This window comes from Odocoileus virginianus, unplaced genomic scaffold (genome assembly GCF_023699985.2).
Source record: "Odocoileus virginianus isolate 20LAN1187 ecotype Illinois unplaced genomic scaffold, Ovbor_1.2 Unplaced_Contig_44, whole genome shotgun sequence".
Classification (NCBI taxonomy): Eukaryota; Metazoa; Chordata; class Mammalia; order Artiodactyla; family Cervidae; genus Odocoileus; species Odocoileus virginianus.
Window position 1 is genome coordinate 198585 of NW_027224361.1, and position 17090 is coordinate 215674.

The following is a 17090-nucleotide window of genomic DNA, read 5'->3' on the forward strand; positions in this document are numbered from 1 at the left end:
TCACCCCCAACCCTGCACCTTTACCCTCCCCACCCCACCCCCTCACTTTTCCCTCCCTGACCCCCTGCCCTGCTGCTCCCCACTCTGCCCTCCAGCCCTGGGGCCTCCTCACCCAACTAGGTCAACCCGACACTCCACACCCGAGCCCCAAGCCCCCTTCTGCCCAGCACAGCCCACACGGGACCCCTCCACACACAGCTCCTGTCCTTCGTCTCTGGGGCTGACCATCCTCATGTCCACCCGACACCCATCCTCCCTTTGTCCTTCCCAGTGCCGCCCGGACCCCTCTGCCCCCAGGGGCATCCACGTGACCCTGGTCTTCACCGTGAGATGCCCTGGGGTCCAAGGGCAGGGCTTCCCGAGTGCGGTTCACTCTCTGCCCATCCCGGGACGCAGATGCAGTGTCTCGGATGAGTAGCCCCTTTGCCCACCAGCTGAGGACAACAGAGCAGAATTCAGACACATCCTTGGTCCTGGTGAAGAATCGATGCTCTTCAGCTACGGTGTTGAGAAGACTCTCGGAATCCCTCAGACTGCAAGGAGATCCAACCAGCCCATCCTCAGGGAAATCTGAAGGACTGATGCTGAAGCTCTAATACTTTGTCCTCCTGATGTGAAGAACTGACTCATTGGAAAAGACCTGGATGCTGGGAAAGATTGAAGGCAGGAGGAGAAGGGACGACAGAGGATGAGATGGTTGGATGGCATCACCGACTCAATGGACATGAGTTTCAGCAAACTCCAGGAGACGGTGATGGACAGGGAAGCCTGGCGTGCTGCAGTCCATGGGGTCACAGAGTCGGACATGACTGAAGTAACTTAGCAGAAGCATATATATATATATATATATATATATAGAGAGAGAGAGAGAGAGAGAGGGTTATAAGAAAATATATCATCTTCAATAGTCTATATTATTCCTATTGAATATATGTGCATATATACACATATGTTTCATATTCAATATGTATAATATTCTTCAGTTGCTAAGTTGTGTCCAGCTCTTTGTGACCCTGTGGACTGTAGCCCACCAAGCTCCCCTGTCCTTCACTATCTCCCAAACCCAAGTCAAATTCAAGTCCATTGAGTCAGTGACGCTCTCTAACCATCTCACCCTCTTATGCCCCTTTTGCTTTTCGCCTTCTGTCTTTCCCAGCATCTGAGTCTTTCTGAATACGCCAACTCTCGGCATTAGGGGCACAAAGTAGGGGAGCTTCAGCATCAGTCCTTCTAATGAATAATCTGGGTTGATCTCCTTTATGAAGACAGGTTTGATTTCCTTGCAGTCCAAGGGACTCTCAAGAGTCTTGTCCAGCTCCATAGTTCAAAAGCATCAGTTCTTCAACACTCAGCCTTTTTTGTAATCCAACTCTCACATCTGTACATGACTACAGGAAAATTCATAGCTTTGACTACATGGAACTTTTGGCAAAGTGGTGTCTGCTTTTTAATATGCTAAGTCTGTCATAGCTTTCCTTCCAAGGAGCAAGTGTCTTTTAATTTCATGGCTGCAGTCACTGTCTGCAGTGATTTTGGAGCCCAGGAAAATAAAATCTGTCACTGTTTCCACTTTTTCCCTTCTATTTGCCATGAAGTGATCCTACCAAATGCCATGATCTTAGTTTTTTGAATGTTGGATTTCAAGCAGCTTTTTCATTCTCCTTTTTCACCATCATGAAGAGACTCTAGTTCTGCCTCACTTTCTGCCATTAATGTGGTATCATCTGCGTATCTGAGGTTGATATTTGGCCAGAAATATTGATTCCAGCTTGTGATTCATCCAGTCCAGCATTTCACATGATGTACTCTGCATAGAATTTAAATAAGCAGGTGACAATATACAGCCCTGTTGTACTCCTTTCCCAATTTGGAATCAGTCTGTTTTTCCATGTCATGTTCTAACTGTGGCTTCTTGACATGCATAAAGATTTCTCAGGAGACAGGTAAGGTGGTCTGGTTCTCCTATCTCTTTAAGAATTTTCCATGTTTGCTGTGATCCACATAGTCAAAAGTTGTAGCATCATCAATGAAGCAGAAGTAGATGTTTTTCTGGAACTCTCTTGCTTCCTCCATAACTGATCAAATGTTGGTGATTTAATCTCTGGTTCCTCTGCCTTTTCTAAATCCAGCTTGTACATCTGGAAGTTCTCAGTTCACATACTGTTGAAGTCTAGCTTGAAGGATTTTGAGCATTACCTTGCTAGCATGTGAAATGAGTGCAATTGTACAGTAGTTTGAACATTCTTTGGCATTGCCCTCCTTAGGTATTGGAATGGAAACACCATTTCCAGTCCTGTGATCACTGCTGAGTTTCCCAAATTGGCTGACATATTGAACACAGCACCTTAACAGAATCATTTTTTAAAATCTTAAAAAGCTGGGCTAGAATTCTGTCACCTCTACTAGATTTGTTCCTCATAATTCTTCCTAAGGCCCACTTGACTTCACATTCCAGGATATCTGGCTCTAGGTGAGTGACCACACCATCTTGGTTATCCATGTCACTGAGCATTTTTATATAGTTCTGTTTGTTCTTACCACTTCTTATTAATGCTTCTGCTGCTGTTAGATCTTATTTGAGATTTTTCTTGTTTTTCTATGAAGGCCTATATCACTATGAACTTCCCTCTATAGAAAAGGAAGAAATGAAGAACCCCAGGGTTAGTAGAAGGAAAGAAATCTTAAAAATTAGGGCAGAAATAAATGCAAAAGAAACTAAAGAGATCATAGCAAAAATCAACAAAGCTAAAAGCTGGTTTTTTGAAAAAATAAACAAAATTGACAAACCATTAGCAAGACTCATTAAGAAACAAAGGGAGAGGAACCAAATTAACAAAATTAGAAATGAAAATGGAGAGATTACAACAGACAACACTGAAATACAAAGGATCATAAGAGACTACTACCAGCATCTCTAGGCCAATAAAATGGACAACTTGGAAGAAATGGACAAGTTTTTAGAGAAGTATAACTTTCCAAAACTGAACCAGGAAGAAATAGAAAATCTTAACAGACCCATCACAAGCACATGGAAATCAAAACTGTAATCAGAAATCTTCCAACAAACAAAAGCCCAGGACCAGATGGCTTCACAGCTGAATTCTACCAAAAATTTAGAGAAGAGCTAACACCTATCTTACTCAAACTCTTCCAGAAAATTGCAGAAGAAGGTAAACTTCCAAACTCATTCTATGAGGCCACCATCACCCTAATTCCAAAACCAGACAAAGATGCCACAAAAAAAGAAAACTACAGGCCAATATCACTGATGAACATAGATGCAAAAATCCTTAACAAAATTCTAGCAAACAGAATCCAACAACATATTAAAAAAATCATACACCATGACCAAGTGGGCTTTATCCCAGGAATGCAAGGATTCTTTAATATCCACAAATCAATCAATGTAATACACCACATTAACAAATTGAAAGATAAAAACCATATGATTATCTCAATAGATGCAGAAAAAGCCTTTGACAAAATTCAACATCCATTTATGATTAAAACTCTCCAGAAAGCAGGAATAGAAGGAACATACCTAAACACAATAAAAGCTATATATGACAAACCCACAGCAAGCATCACCCTCAATGGTGAAAAATTGAAAGCATTTCCCCTGAAATCAGGAACAAGACAAGGGTGCCCACTCTCACTGCTACTATTCAACATAGTTCTGGAAGTTTTGGCCACAGCAATCAGGGAAGAAAAAGAAGTAAAAGGAATCCAGATAGGAAAAGAAGAAGTGAAACTCTCTGTTCTCAGATGACATGATCCTCTACATAGAAAACCCTAAAGACTCTACCAGAAAATTACTAGAGCTAATCAATGAATACAGTAAAGTTGCAGGATATAAAATTAACACACAGAAATCTCTTGCATTCCTATACACTAACAATGAGAAAACAGAAAGAGAAATTAAGGAAGCAATACCATTCACCATTGCAACAAAAAGAATAAAATACTTAGGAGTATATCTACCTAAAGAAACAAAAGACCTATACATAGAAAACTATAAAACACTGATGAAAGAAATCAAAGAGGACACAAACAGATGGAGAAATATACCGTGTTCATGGATTGGAAGAATCAATATTGTCAAAATGGCTATACTACCCAAAGCAATCTATAGATTCAATGCAATCCCTATCAAACTACCAACGGTATTTTTCACAGAACTAGAACAAATAATTTCACAATTTGTATGGAAATACAAAAAACCTCGAATAGCCAAAGTAATCCTGAGAAAGAAGAATGGAACTGGAGGAATCAATCTGCCTGACTTCAGACTCTACTACAAAGCCACAGTCATCAAGACAGTATGGTACTGGCACAAAGACAGAAATATAGATCAATGGAACAGAATAGAAAGCCCAGAGATAAATCCACGAACCTATGGTCACCTTATCTTCGACAAAGGAGGCAAGGATATACAATGGAAAAAAGATAACCTCTTTAACAAGTGGTGCTGGGAAAACTGGTCAACCACCTGTAAAAGAATGAAACTAGAACACTTTCTAACACCATACACAAAAATAAACTCCAAATGGATTAAAGATCTAAATGTAAGACCAGAAACTATCAAACTCCTAGAGGAGAACATAGGCAAAACACTCTCCGACATAAATCACAGCAGGATCCTCTATGACCCACATCCCAGAATTTCAGAAATAAAAGCAAAAATAAACAAATGGGACCTAATGAAACTTAAAAGCTTTTGCACAACAAAGGAAACTATAAGCAAGGTGAAAAGACAGCCCTCAGATTGGGAGAAAATAATAGCAAACGAAGCAACAGACAAAGGATTAATCTCAAAAATATACAAGCAACTCCTGCAGCTCAACTCCAGAAAAATAAATGACCCAATCAAAAAATGGGCCAAATAACTAAACAGACATTTCTCCAAGAAAGACATACAGATGGCTAACAAACACATGAAAAGATGCTCAACATCACTCATTATCAGAGAAATGCAAATCAAAACCACAATGAGGTACCATTACACTCCAGTCAGGATGGCTGCTATCCAAAAGTCTACAAGCAGTAAATGCTGGAGAGGGTGTGGGAGAAAAGGGAACCCTCTTACACTGTTGGTGGGAATGCAAATTAGTACAGCCACTATGGAAAACAGTGTGGAGATTTCTTAAAAAGCTGGAAATAGAACTGCCATATGACCCAGCAATCCCACTCCTGGGCATACACACCGAGGAAACCAGATCTGAAAGACATGTGCACCCCAATGTTCATCACAGCACTGTTTATAATAGCCAGGACATGGAAGCAACCTAGATGCCCATCAGCAGATGAATGGATGAGGAAGCTGTGGTACATATACACCATGGAATATTACTCAGCCATTAAAAAGAATTCATTTGAATCAGTTCTAATGAGATGGATGAAACTGGAGCCCATTATACAGAGCAAAGTAAGCCAGAAAGGTAAAGACCATTACAGTATACTAACACATATATATGGAATTTAGAAAGATGGTAACGATAACCCTATATGCAAAACAGAAAAAGAGACTCAGATGTATAGAACAGACTTGTGGACTCTGGGAGAAGGCGAGGGTGGGATGTTTCAAGAGAACAGCATCGAAACATGTATATTATCTAGGGTGAAACAGATCACCAGCCCAGGTTGGATGCATGAGACAAGTGCTCGGGGCCTGGTGCACTGGGAAGACCCAGAGGGATCGGGTGGAGAGGGAGGTGGGAGGGGGGACTGGGATGGGGAATACATGTAAATCCATGGCTAATTCATTTCAATGTATGACAAAAACCACTGCAATGTTGTGAAGTAATTAGCCTCCAACTAATAAAAATAAATGGAAAAAAAAGAAAAAAGAGAGAGAGAAAAAAAAAAGAACTTCCCTCTAAAAACTGCTTTTGCTGTATCCCATAGACTTTGTATGTGTTTTCATTGTCTTTTGGCTCAAGGTATTTTAAATTTCCTCTTTGATTTCCTCGTTGACTCATTGGTTTAGTCTGCATGTAGTTGTTTTTTCTCATTTCCTTTTCTGTGGTTGATTGCTAGTTCCATGCTGTATGGTCAGAAAAGGTGCTCAGGGAAATTTCTGCACTCATAAATATGTTGAGGCTTGTCTGTCCCCTAGTTTGTCTTCTAGAGAATGTTCCTTGTGTGCTTGAAAAGAATGTATATTCTGGTTTTTTGGATGCAATATCATGAACATATCAGTCAAGTCTTACTGTTCTATTTTGTATCGTTTAGTATCTCTGTTGCCTTATTGATTCTTTGGAAGATCTGTCCATTGGTGTCAGTGGAGTGTTAAAGTCTCCTATTATTTTATTCCCATCAATTTCTCCTTTATGTCTGTTAGTATTTGTTTTATGTATTTGGGTGTTCCTGTATTAGGTGCATATGTGTTGATGAGTGTAAAATCCTCTTGTATTGATTATTTTATCAGTATATAGTGTCCTTTTTATCTTTCTTTATGGTCTAAGCTTTAAAGTCTATTTTGTATGATATGAATACTGTGATTTCTGCTTTCTGGTCATTTACATTTGAGTGGAATATATTTTCCATTCCCTCAATTTGAATCTATGTATGTCCTTTGTCCTAAGGTCAGTCTCTCAGGCAGCACATTGTCAGCTCTTGTTTTTTTATCTAGTATGCATTCTAATATTTCTGGTTGGAGCATTTAGACCATTGATATTTAAGATAATTATGAAAGATATGTATTTATTACCATTTTAAACCTCATTTTCTAATCAATTTTATATATTTTCTTTGTTCTTTTTTTTTTCTTTTTTCTTTTCCTCTTGTGCTTTGAAATTTTCCTTTTATTTTATGCTATTGTTATATTATCTTTTGGGATTTTGTTAATCTATTGTATTTTTTTGATTTGTGGTTGCCACATTAAGTATAAGTTAGTGAGTGAAGTGAAGTCGCTCAGTCGTATCCAGCTTTTTGAGACCCCATGGACTGTAGCCTTCCAGGCTCCTCTGACCACAGAATTTTCCAGGCGAGAGTACTGGAGTGGGTTGCCATTTCCTTCTCCAGAGGGGTCTTTCAGACCCAGGGATCAAACCCAGGTCTCCCACATTGTAGGCAGATGCTTTACCTTCTGAGCCATCAGGAAAGCCCTTCCTATGTCAAGTATGTTAACCCTTCCTATATCTATTTGCTTTAAACTGATAGTTATTTAGGCTCAATCACATCCTAAAAAGTATTTATATTTTCTTACTCTCCTTTTCCATATTTGATGACTTTCATATCCTTTTTTACATCTTCATTTTTATCCTTTTTCTGATGATTGTGGTTATTACTACTTTTCACAATCTTATTTTATTTTTTAAATATGTATACTGGTTTATTTAAGTGATTTACTTCCCAGTTGTGATTTTCTCATTCTTATAGCTTCTTTCTTATTTTCTATTTAGAGAAGACCTTTAATATTTCTTTAAAGATAGGTTTAGTATTGCTGTATTCTTTAAGTCTTTGCTTGTATGAGAGATTCTTTATCTCTCCTTTCTGAATGATAATCTTGCTGGGTAAAGTATCCTAGGCTGTCGATTTTTTCCTTTCAGGACTTTGAATATATCTTGCCTTCTGTCCTATGGAGTTTTGGTAGACAAATAGGCTGATGGCATTACAGAGGTTCTTTCTTTTCCTCTTGCTGCCTTAGAATCCTCTCTGAATCTTTAACTTTTGCCCTTTTTATTATAATATGTCTTGGTGTTGGTCTGTTCAAGTTCATATTGTTTGGAACCCTCTGTGCCCCGTTGTATCTGGATAGCTGTTTCCTTCTTTAGGTTTGAGAAATTTTCAACCATACTTTCTTCAAATACATTTCAATCTTTTTTCCTCTTTCTTCTCCTTGTGGATTCCCTATTATGCATAGGTTTGCACAGTTTATATTATCCCACAGGTCTCTTATTGTTTTCTTTTTAATTTATTTTAATTGGAGGCTAATTACTTTACAATATTGTGGTGGGTTTTGCCATACATTCACATGAATCAGCCATGGGTGTACATGTGTTCCCCATCCTGACCCTCCCTCCCACCTCCCTCCCCATCCCATCCCTCAGGGTCATCCCAGTGCACCAGCCCTGAGCACCCTGTCTCATACATCAAACCTGGACTGGCAATCTTTTTCACACATGATAATATACACGTTTCAATGCTATTCTCTCAAATCATCCCACCCTCACCTTCTCCCACAGAGTCCAAAAGTCTGTTCTTTACATCTGTGTCTCTTTACTGACTTTCATATAGGGTCATTGTTACCATCTTTGTAAATTCCATATATATATGCATTAATATACCCTATTTGTGTTTTTCTTTCTGACTTCCTTCACTCTGTATAATAGGCTCCAGCTTCATCCACCTCATTAGAACTGATGCAAATGCATTCTTTTTAATAGCTGAGTAATATTCCATTGTGTATATATTCCACAGCTTTCTTATCCATTCATCTGCCGATAGACATCTAGGTTGCTTCCATATCCTGGCTATTGTAAACAGTGCTGCGATGAACATTGGGGTACACGTGTCTCTTTCAATTCTAGTTTCCTCAGTGGTTATGCCCAGCAGTGGGATTGCTGAGTCGTATGGCAGTTCTATTTCCAGTTTTTTAAGGAATCTCCACACTGTTTTCCATAGCGGCTATACTAGTTTGCATTCCCACCAATAGTGTAAGAGGGTTCCCTTTTCTCCACACCCTCTCCAGCATTTACTGCTTGTAGACTTTTGGATAGCAGCCATCCTGACTGGAGTGTAATGGTACCTCATTGTGGTTTTGATTTGCATTTCCCTGATAATGAGTGATGTTGAGCATCTTTTCGTGTGTTTGTTAGCCATCTGTATGTCTTCTTTGGAGAAATGTCTGTTTAGTTCTTTGGCCCATTTTTTGAGTGTGTCACTTATTTTTCTGGAATTGAGCTATAGGAGTTGCTTGTATATTTTTGAGATTAATTCTTTGTCAGTTGCTTCATTTGCTATTATTTTCTCCCATTCTGAAGGCTGTCTTTTCACCTTGCTTATAGTTTCCTTCATTGTGCAAAAGCTTTTAAGTTTAATTAGGTCCCATTTGTTCTTTTTTGCTTTCACTTCCATTACTCTGGGATGTGGGTGATAGAGGATCCTGCTGCAATTTATGTCAGAGAGTGTTTTGCCTATACTTTCCTCTAGGAATTTTATAGTTTCTGGTCTTACATTTAGATCTCTAATCCATTTTGAGTTTATTTTTGTGTATGGTGTTAGAAAGTGTTCTAGTTTCATTTTACAAGTGGTTGACCAGTTTTCCGAGTACCACTTGTTAAAGAGATTTTCTTTTCTACACTGTATATTCTTGCCTCCTTTGTCAAAGATAAGTTGTCCATAGGTGCATGGATTTATCTCTGGACTTTATATTTTTTTCCATTGATCTTTATTTCTGTCTTTGTGCCAGTACCATACTGTCTTGAAGACTGTGGCTTTGTAGTAGAGCCTGAAGTCAGGCAGGTTGATTCCTCCAGTTCCATTCTTCTTTCTCAAGATTGCTTTGGCTATTTGAGGTGTTTTTTGTATTTCCATACAAATTGTGAAATTATTTGTTCTAGTTAATCTGAAAAATACTGTTGGTAGCTTGATAGGGATTGCATTGAATCTATAGATTGCTTTGGGTATTATACTCATTTTCACTATATTGATTCTTCTGACCCATGAACGTGGTATATTTCTCCATCTGTTTGTGTCCTCTTTGATTTCTTTCACTAGTGTTTTACAGTTTTCTATATATAGGTCTTTTGTTTTTTTAGGTAGATTTATTCCTAAGTATTTTATTCTTTTCATTGCAATGGTGAATGGAATTGTTTCCTTAATTTCTCTTTCTGTTTTCTCATTGTTAGTGTATAAGAATGTAAGGGATTTCTGTGTGTTAATTTTATATCCTGAAACTTTACTATATTCATTGATTAGCTCTAGTAATTTTCTGTGGAGTCTTTAGGGTTTTCTATGTAGAGGATCATGTCATCTGCAAACAGTGAGAGTTTTACTTCTTTTCCAATCTGGATTCCTTTTATTTCTTTTTCTTCTCTGATTGCTGTGGCTAGGACTTCCAAAATCTATGTTGAATAGTAGTGGTGAGAGTGGGCATCCTTGTCTTGTTCCTGATTTTAGAGGAAATGCTTTCAATTTTTCACCATTGAGGATAATGTTTGCTATGGGTTTATCATATATGGCTTTTATTATGTTGAGGTATGTTCCTACTATGCCTGCTTTCTGGAGAGTTTTCATCATAAGTGGATGTTGAATTTTGTCAAGGGCCTTCTCTGCATCTATTGAGATAACCATATGGTTTTTATCTTTCAATTTGTTAATGTGGTGTATCACATTGATGGATTTGTGAATACTGAAGAATCCTTTCATCCCTGGGATAAAGCCCACTTGAACATGGATATTTTTAATATGTTGTTGGATTCTGTTTGCTAGAATTTTGTTCAGGACTTTTGCATCTATGTTCATCAGTGATATTGGCCTGTAGTTTTCTTTTTTGTGGCATCTTTGTCTGGCTTTGATATTAGGGTGATGGTGGCCTCATAGAATGAGTTTGGAAGTTTACCTTCCTCTGCAATTTTCTGGAAGAATTTGAGTAGGATAGGTGTTAGCTCTTCTCTAAATTTTTGGTAGGATTCAGCTGTGAAGCCATGTGGTGTTGGGTTTTTGTTTGTTGGAAGATTTCTGATTACAGTTTCAATTTCTGTGCTTGTGATGGGTCTGTTAAGATTTTCTATTTCTTCCTGGTTCAGTTTTGGAAAGTTATACTTTTCTAAGAATTTGTCCATTTCTTCCAAGTTGTCCATTTTATTGGCATATAGTTGCTGATAGTAGTCTCTTATGATCCTTTGTATTTCTGTGTTGTCTGTTGTGATTTCTCCATTTTCATTTCTAATTTTGTTGATTTGATTCTTCTCCCTTTTTTCCTTGATGAGTCTGGCTAATTGTTTGTCTATTTTACTTATCTTCTCAAAGAACCAGCTTTTAGCTTTGTTGATTTTGGCTGAGGTTTCATTTGTATATTTTGCATTTATTTCTGCCCTAATTTTTATGATTTCTTTCCTTCTACTAACCCTGGGGTGCTTCATTTCTTCTTTTTCTAGTTGCTTTAGGTGTAGAGTTAGGTTATTTATTTGATTTCTCTCCTGTTTCTTGAGGTAGGCTTGTATTGCTATGAACCTTCCCCTTAGCACTGCTTTTACTGAATCCCATAGGTTTGGGGTTGTTGTGTTTTCATTTTCATTCATTTCTATGCATATTTTGATTTCTTTTTTTATTTCTTCTCTGATTTGTTGGTTATTCAGAAGTGTGTTATTTAGCCTCCATATGTTTGTATTTTTAGTGGGTTTTTTCCCTGTAGTTGACATCTAATCTTACCACATTGTGATCAGAAAAGATGCTTGAGATGATTTCAATTTTTTGAATTTACCAAGGCTAGATTTATGGCCCAGGATGTGATCTATCCTGGAGAAGGTTCCATGTGCACTTGAGAAAAGGTGAAATTCATTGTTTTAGGGTGAAATGTCCTATAGATATCAATTAGGTCTAACTGGTCTACTGTATCTTTTCAAATTTGTGTTTCCTTGCTAATTTTCTGTTTAGTTGACCTATCCATAGGTATCCATAGGTATGTGAGTTAGGTATAAAAGTCTGCCACTATTATTGTGTTACTGTCAATTTCCCTTTCATACTTGTTAGCATTTGCCTTACATGTTGCGGTGCTCCTGTGTTGGGTGCATATATATTTATAATCGCTACATCTTCTTCTTGGATTGATCCTTTGATCATTATGTAGTGTCCTTCTTTGTCTCTTTTCACAGCCTTTGTTTCAAAGTCTATTTTATCTGATATGAGTATTGCTACTCCTGCTTTCTTTTGGTCTCCATTTGTGTGAAATATCTTTTTCCAGCCCTTCACCTTCAGTCTGTATGTGTCCCTAGGTTTGAGGTGGTTCTCTTGTAGACAGCATATATAAGGGTCTTGTTTTTGTATCCATTCAGCCAATCTTTGTCTTTTGGTTGGGGAATTCAACCCACTTACATTTAAGGTAATTATTGATAAGTATGATCCCATTGCCATTTACTTTGTTGTTTTGGTTTGAGTTTATAAACCTTTTCTGTGTTTCCTGTCTAGAGAAGATCCTTTAGCATTTGTTGAAGAGCTGGTTTGGTGGTGCTGAATTCTCTCAGCTTTTGCTTGTCTGTAAAGCTTTTGATTTCTCCTTCATATTTGAATGAGATCCTCGCCGGGTACAGAAATCTGGGTTGTAGGTTTTTCTCTTTCAGCACTTTGAGTATGTCCTGCCATTCTCTTCTCGCCTGAAGAGTTTCTATTGAAAGATCAGCTATTATTATTGGCATCCCCTTGTAAGTTATTTATTGTTTTTCCCTTGCTGCTTTTAATATTTGTTCTTTGTGTTTGATATTCATTAATTTGATTAATATATGTCTTGGGGTGTTTCACCTTTGGTTTATCCTGTTTGGGACTCTCTAGGTTTCTTGGACTTGGTGGCTATTTCCTTCCCCATTTTACAGAAGTTTTCAACTATTATCTCCTCAAGTATTTTCTCATGGCCTTTCTTTTTGTCTTCTTCTTCTGGGACTCCTATGATTCGAATGTTGGGGCATTTGACATTGTCCCAGAGGTCTCTGAGGTTGTCCTCATTTCTTTTAATTCTTTTTTCTTTTTTCCTCTCTGCTTCATTTATTTCTACCATTCTATCTTCCACCTCACTTATCCTATCTTCTGCCTCAGTTATTCTACTGTTGGTTCCCTCCAGAGTGCTTTTGATCTCAGTTATTGCATTATTCATTATTGATTGACTCTTTTTTATTTCTTCTAGGTCCTTGTTAAACTTTTCTTGCATCTTCTCAATCCTTGTCTCCAGACTATTTATCTGTAACTCCATTTTGTTTTCAAGATTTTGGATCATTTTTACTATCATTATTCTGAATTCTTTTTCAGGTAGACTCCCTATCTCCTCCTCTTTTGTTTGGTTTGGTGGGCGTTTATCATGTTCCTTTGCCTGCTGAGCATTTCTCAGCCTTTTCATCTTGTTTGGGTTGCTATGTTTGGGTGGCCTTTCCTCTTAGTGCTTTTATAGGGTTTTTTTGTTTTTGTCTTTCTGTGTGCTCTTTATATTGGATGTCTTTCACTAGTCTATCATCCAGGTCACTTATTCTTTCTTCTACAAGATTCATCCTGCTACTCATTGCCTTGAGCACAGGATTCAGCTCAGCAAAGGAATTTTCTAATTTTTCTTGCTCCTCCTTGTAGATTCCTTTTAGCAGCAGTCTGCCTTTCTGTTGATAGCTTTTCGTAATTCCTTCAGTATTTTCATTATTTCCTTTTTGAACTTGGCGTCCTTCGGCTCAAGAGCTCTGTCTCATTATTTGTTCCTTCTGGGGAATTCCCTTGGTCTTTTAGGTGGGGGTGGTTTCTCTGAATCTTCATTTTACTCATATTTCTCCCAGTCCATGAGTTTAGGAGAAACAGTTGTCTACTGTGGTCTTTGTGGGCTATTTCATAAGGGAGTAGCCTGCGTAGGTTTAATACAGTTTGGTGCAAAGGTTGTTTTTAGTGTGAATGCCTGCTGTCTCTTTCCACAGTGTGTGCTGGCCGTCAGTCATCCCCTCGATAGGAGGTGTGCGCTGGGCATTGGGCAAGGTTTCCGCTTTGCTCTGCGGGTGTCACAGCCCTGTTGGGGCAGGGTCTGTGCCCTCACTGCCGGAGCAGAGGCCCTGAGAGCTGTTTCTGAGCTGCAGTTCTGATCTGGGGTGGGAGGTAGGTGTGACCAGAGCACTCCCACTGGAGAGAAGCCACTGAGTATTCCTCCTCTGGAGCTGCTCATCCGGGAGTGTGCAGTGCTGCGTCACCCGTCACCCGATGTGATAGCTCACAAAGTGCGCTACTGTTGGCATTGCCGCTGGCCCCACCTCGTTAGTGGGGATGGTGGCAACCTGCCCTGATGGCCCTCAGTCATTGTTTGCACAAGGCCACCAGCTCAGATCTGCTGAAGGCAGGCTCCAGGAACACAGCAGCAGCTCACAGCCAGACCCAACCCAGTACTGGCACGCACGCACCTACACAGCCCACAGCTGCCAAGAACAGCCCTTCCCAGCTGCTGGAGCACCTGCTGTCCATCTGGATGCCCTAGAGCTGCTGAGTTCACAAAGACGGCCGTGGTGATAAATTCATGGCTCACACAGCTGCGGGAAGAGATCTCAGCCCTGCTTCCTAAGTCAAACAGACTCTGGGGCTCAGCTATGGTTTCAGCCCCACCTCCATGAGTGGGACACCCACTGTGCTGCTCCTGGAGGCTGCCGAGGCGGCAGCAGCTGAGACATAACTCATGAACCTGCCACTGTGGTCCTGTCGAGCACACCCCAGAAACTGCCAAGGTGTTATCCTATTGATCACATCCCAGAGCCTACCAAGGTGTTGTCCTGTCAGGAGAACCCTGGAGCCCGCCAAGGTGATGTCCCATCATGCACACCTGGGAGCCCGCCAAGGTGATGTCCCGTCACGCACACCCGGGAGCCCGCCAAGGTGATGTCCCGTCACGCATCACCCGGGAGCCCGCCAAGGTGATGTGCTGTCACGCACACCCGGGAGCCCGCCAAGGTGATGTGCTGTCACGCACACCCGGGAGCCCGCCAAGGTGATGTGCTGTCACGCACACCCGGGAGCCCGCCAAGGTGATGTCCCGTCACGCACACCCAGGAGCCCACCAAGGTGATGTCCTATGCAGCACATGGGGAATAAGGCTGCTGAGGCATGTCTTGCCCAACCATTCACATGCCTCTCACCAGTGTTGCTTTGCTTCCAAGGCAGGTCCAGGCTTCTCCCATGGACTCCCCTGATCGCAGCCGTACCACACCCCTGTCCCTTCAGGCTGTCTCTGTGCGGCCAACACCACTTCTCTTCCTGAGTCCTCAACCCCGAGTTTCAGCCCTCAGTTCCTGCCACATACCTCAAGAGCCACGGAGAGCTGGTGTGGCTCCAAGCAGAAGCAGCATCACCAGCAGAAAAGCAGTTGGCCATGTGTAGGCTGATTGTGGCAGATCAGTTATGGTGGGGGACGGTGGGGGGCACCATTGGATGTGAAAGCCAACTCATCACCATAACTTCAAGGGGGATCTTCCTCTTGTGGGAGCTTAGCATGCCATGTTTTCTGGTTCTGTCCATCCTGAGACCTCATCCACAGGACAACCACTTTCCCCAGCATGGTGTGGGTGGTCAGTCAGGACCCATGGTCACTGGGAGCCTTCCAAGAATTCCAAGGGCGCTTGACTCTTCTCTTGGCCCTTCCCTTTACCATTAGCTGGAAATTTATGATGGTAGGAGTCTGTGGGAAAGATGAAGGAGGAGTTCACAGCAGGAAAGAAACTCAAAATCCAAGTCATGACTGCCCTCAGGAGAAAAGCTGTCAAACTACCTCAAACATGCATGAGACTTGGCAAGACAAGCTAAGGCATGCAAAGAAATTCATGCAAATTCCTGCAAACTAATGAGTGTAAGCACATCCATGCAAGCAAGTGCACACAGCAGTGACAGGGCCACCTATTAGGTGCCCCTCCCTGTCCTATAGGTGAAGGTGAGTGCCCACACCCTTGGCCCCACCTAGGGCTGTGGATCCCCCCTGGCAACTGTTGCCCAAGCATTGGCCTTGGCCTGATGTATGTAACCTTAGGGCAAAGGAGGGTTTGTGAAGGGGGTGTCATGGTCACTGAGACCCTGCTAAATGTGCAGGTCATTGTACTGAAGGGATAGGCATGCCCCACTGTCAGGGGGATTCTGCCCCAGGATCTGAGCCCCAGGGGCTCCTGCCCTGTCACCGAAAACCCACCCACATTGCTCACACCCTTTCCCCGGCAGCTCCCATGGCTGCCAGTCTGTCCAGACAGAAAGAAGAGGCTAAGACAAGGCACTCAGAAACAACTCTGCCTCCCCAGAGTCTCCCAAAGGAGAGCATTCCCAGGTCCCGGGATGCTGTGGATGCAGCATCGATCTGAACGCGGAGGTGCGGAAGCAGCAGGGCCCCCTTCCTATGTGAACAGCCAGGCTGCAGGAAGAGTGGCTTGCTGCGGCTCTTCCTTCCTGCCACAGGGTTAGGGAGAGGGCCTGTCATTCTTCCAGCCATGGCAGCCGCCCCATAGTCCTGAGGGAATGGCCAAGATGTCCTCAGAGACATAGCCCGCCCCCATACCCTCAGCCTTGAGCAAGTTCCCACCCCGTCTTCTCACTTGTAAGGAGGCCAGCCGGCCTTGGTCGTCCCAATGAAGGTCAAGCCTCTGTCGCCTGCAGCTGGAGGTGTCCTTCCCGTGGAGTACCAGGGCACGCCTGGTCAGTGTCCCTCTCCCAGGACCGTAGGGACTTAGGAGACCTCTCAAAGCTTTAACCCCCCAACTGCCTCTTCTGGGCTGTAGGGGTGGAGGGGCAAACAAGCCAGCAGACGCAAGAATCTTTTGTTACTTTCTTGAAATTTGCCTTTTGAAACTTACAGCATGTGTTGGTTCCCTTCCCTCATCCCATATTTTTAAAACTTTGCTAGTTGTTACCTTTTTCTCTGGTTTTTACCCTTCTTTCCTCACATCCTTGGGTGTCAATGGAGGGACCCCCAGTTTCTTTTCCCTTTGGTGACTTCTTGCACATGTTGATTTATCGAATGAGTCAGCAATAGCCCTTGTACAGCTTCTGACCTAATCAATGAAGTATCAAGATTTTTTTCTCTTGTGTTTTTGCCCATAAGGACCCACCTCCAAGTGTCCAGAAGAGTTTCCCCAGAGGGGATGCCCTCAGAAGCAGCATCTCAGATACAAGCACTCTCCCAAGAAACTCAGGGAAGGTCTTCATCACTTGCCAAATCTCGCCACATTCTGGACATCTGGTCTACCTCAGTGCAGGGTCCAGGAAACAGGGCCCTGGAGTGGGATTAACTCACCAAGTCTGCAGGGTTGTGGAGAGCCCTGGGCCCACCCACAGCCCCCACCCTAAGCAAGGCCTCTGGTCACCCAAGCAGATGTCATTTCTGTCTTCTCCATCTCCTAAACCCTATGACCAGAAGTTCAAGGAGATGAGACCTCCCTCCC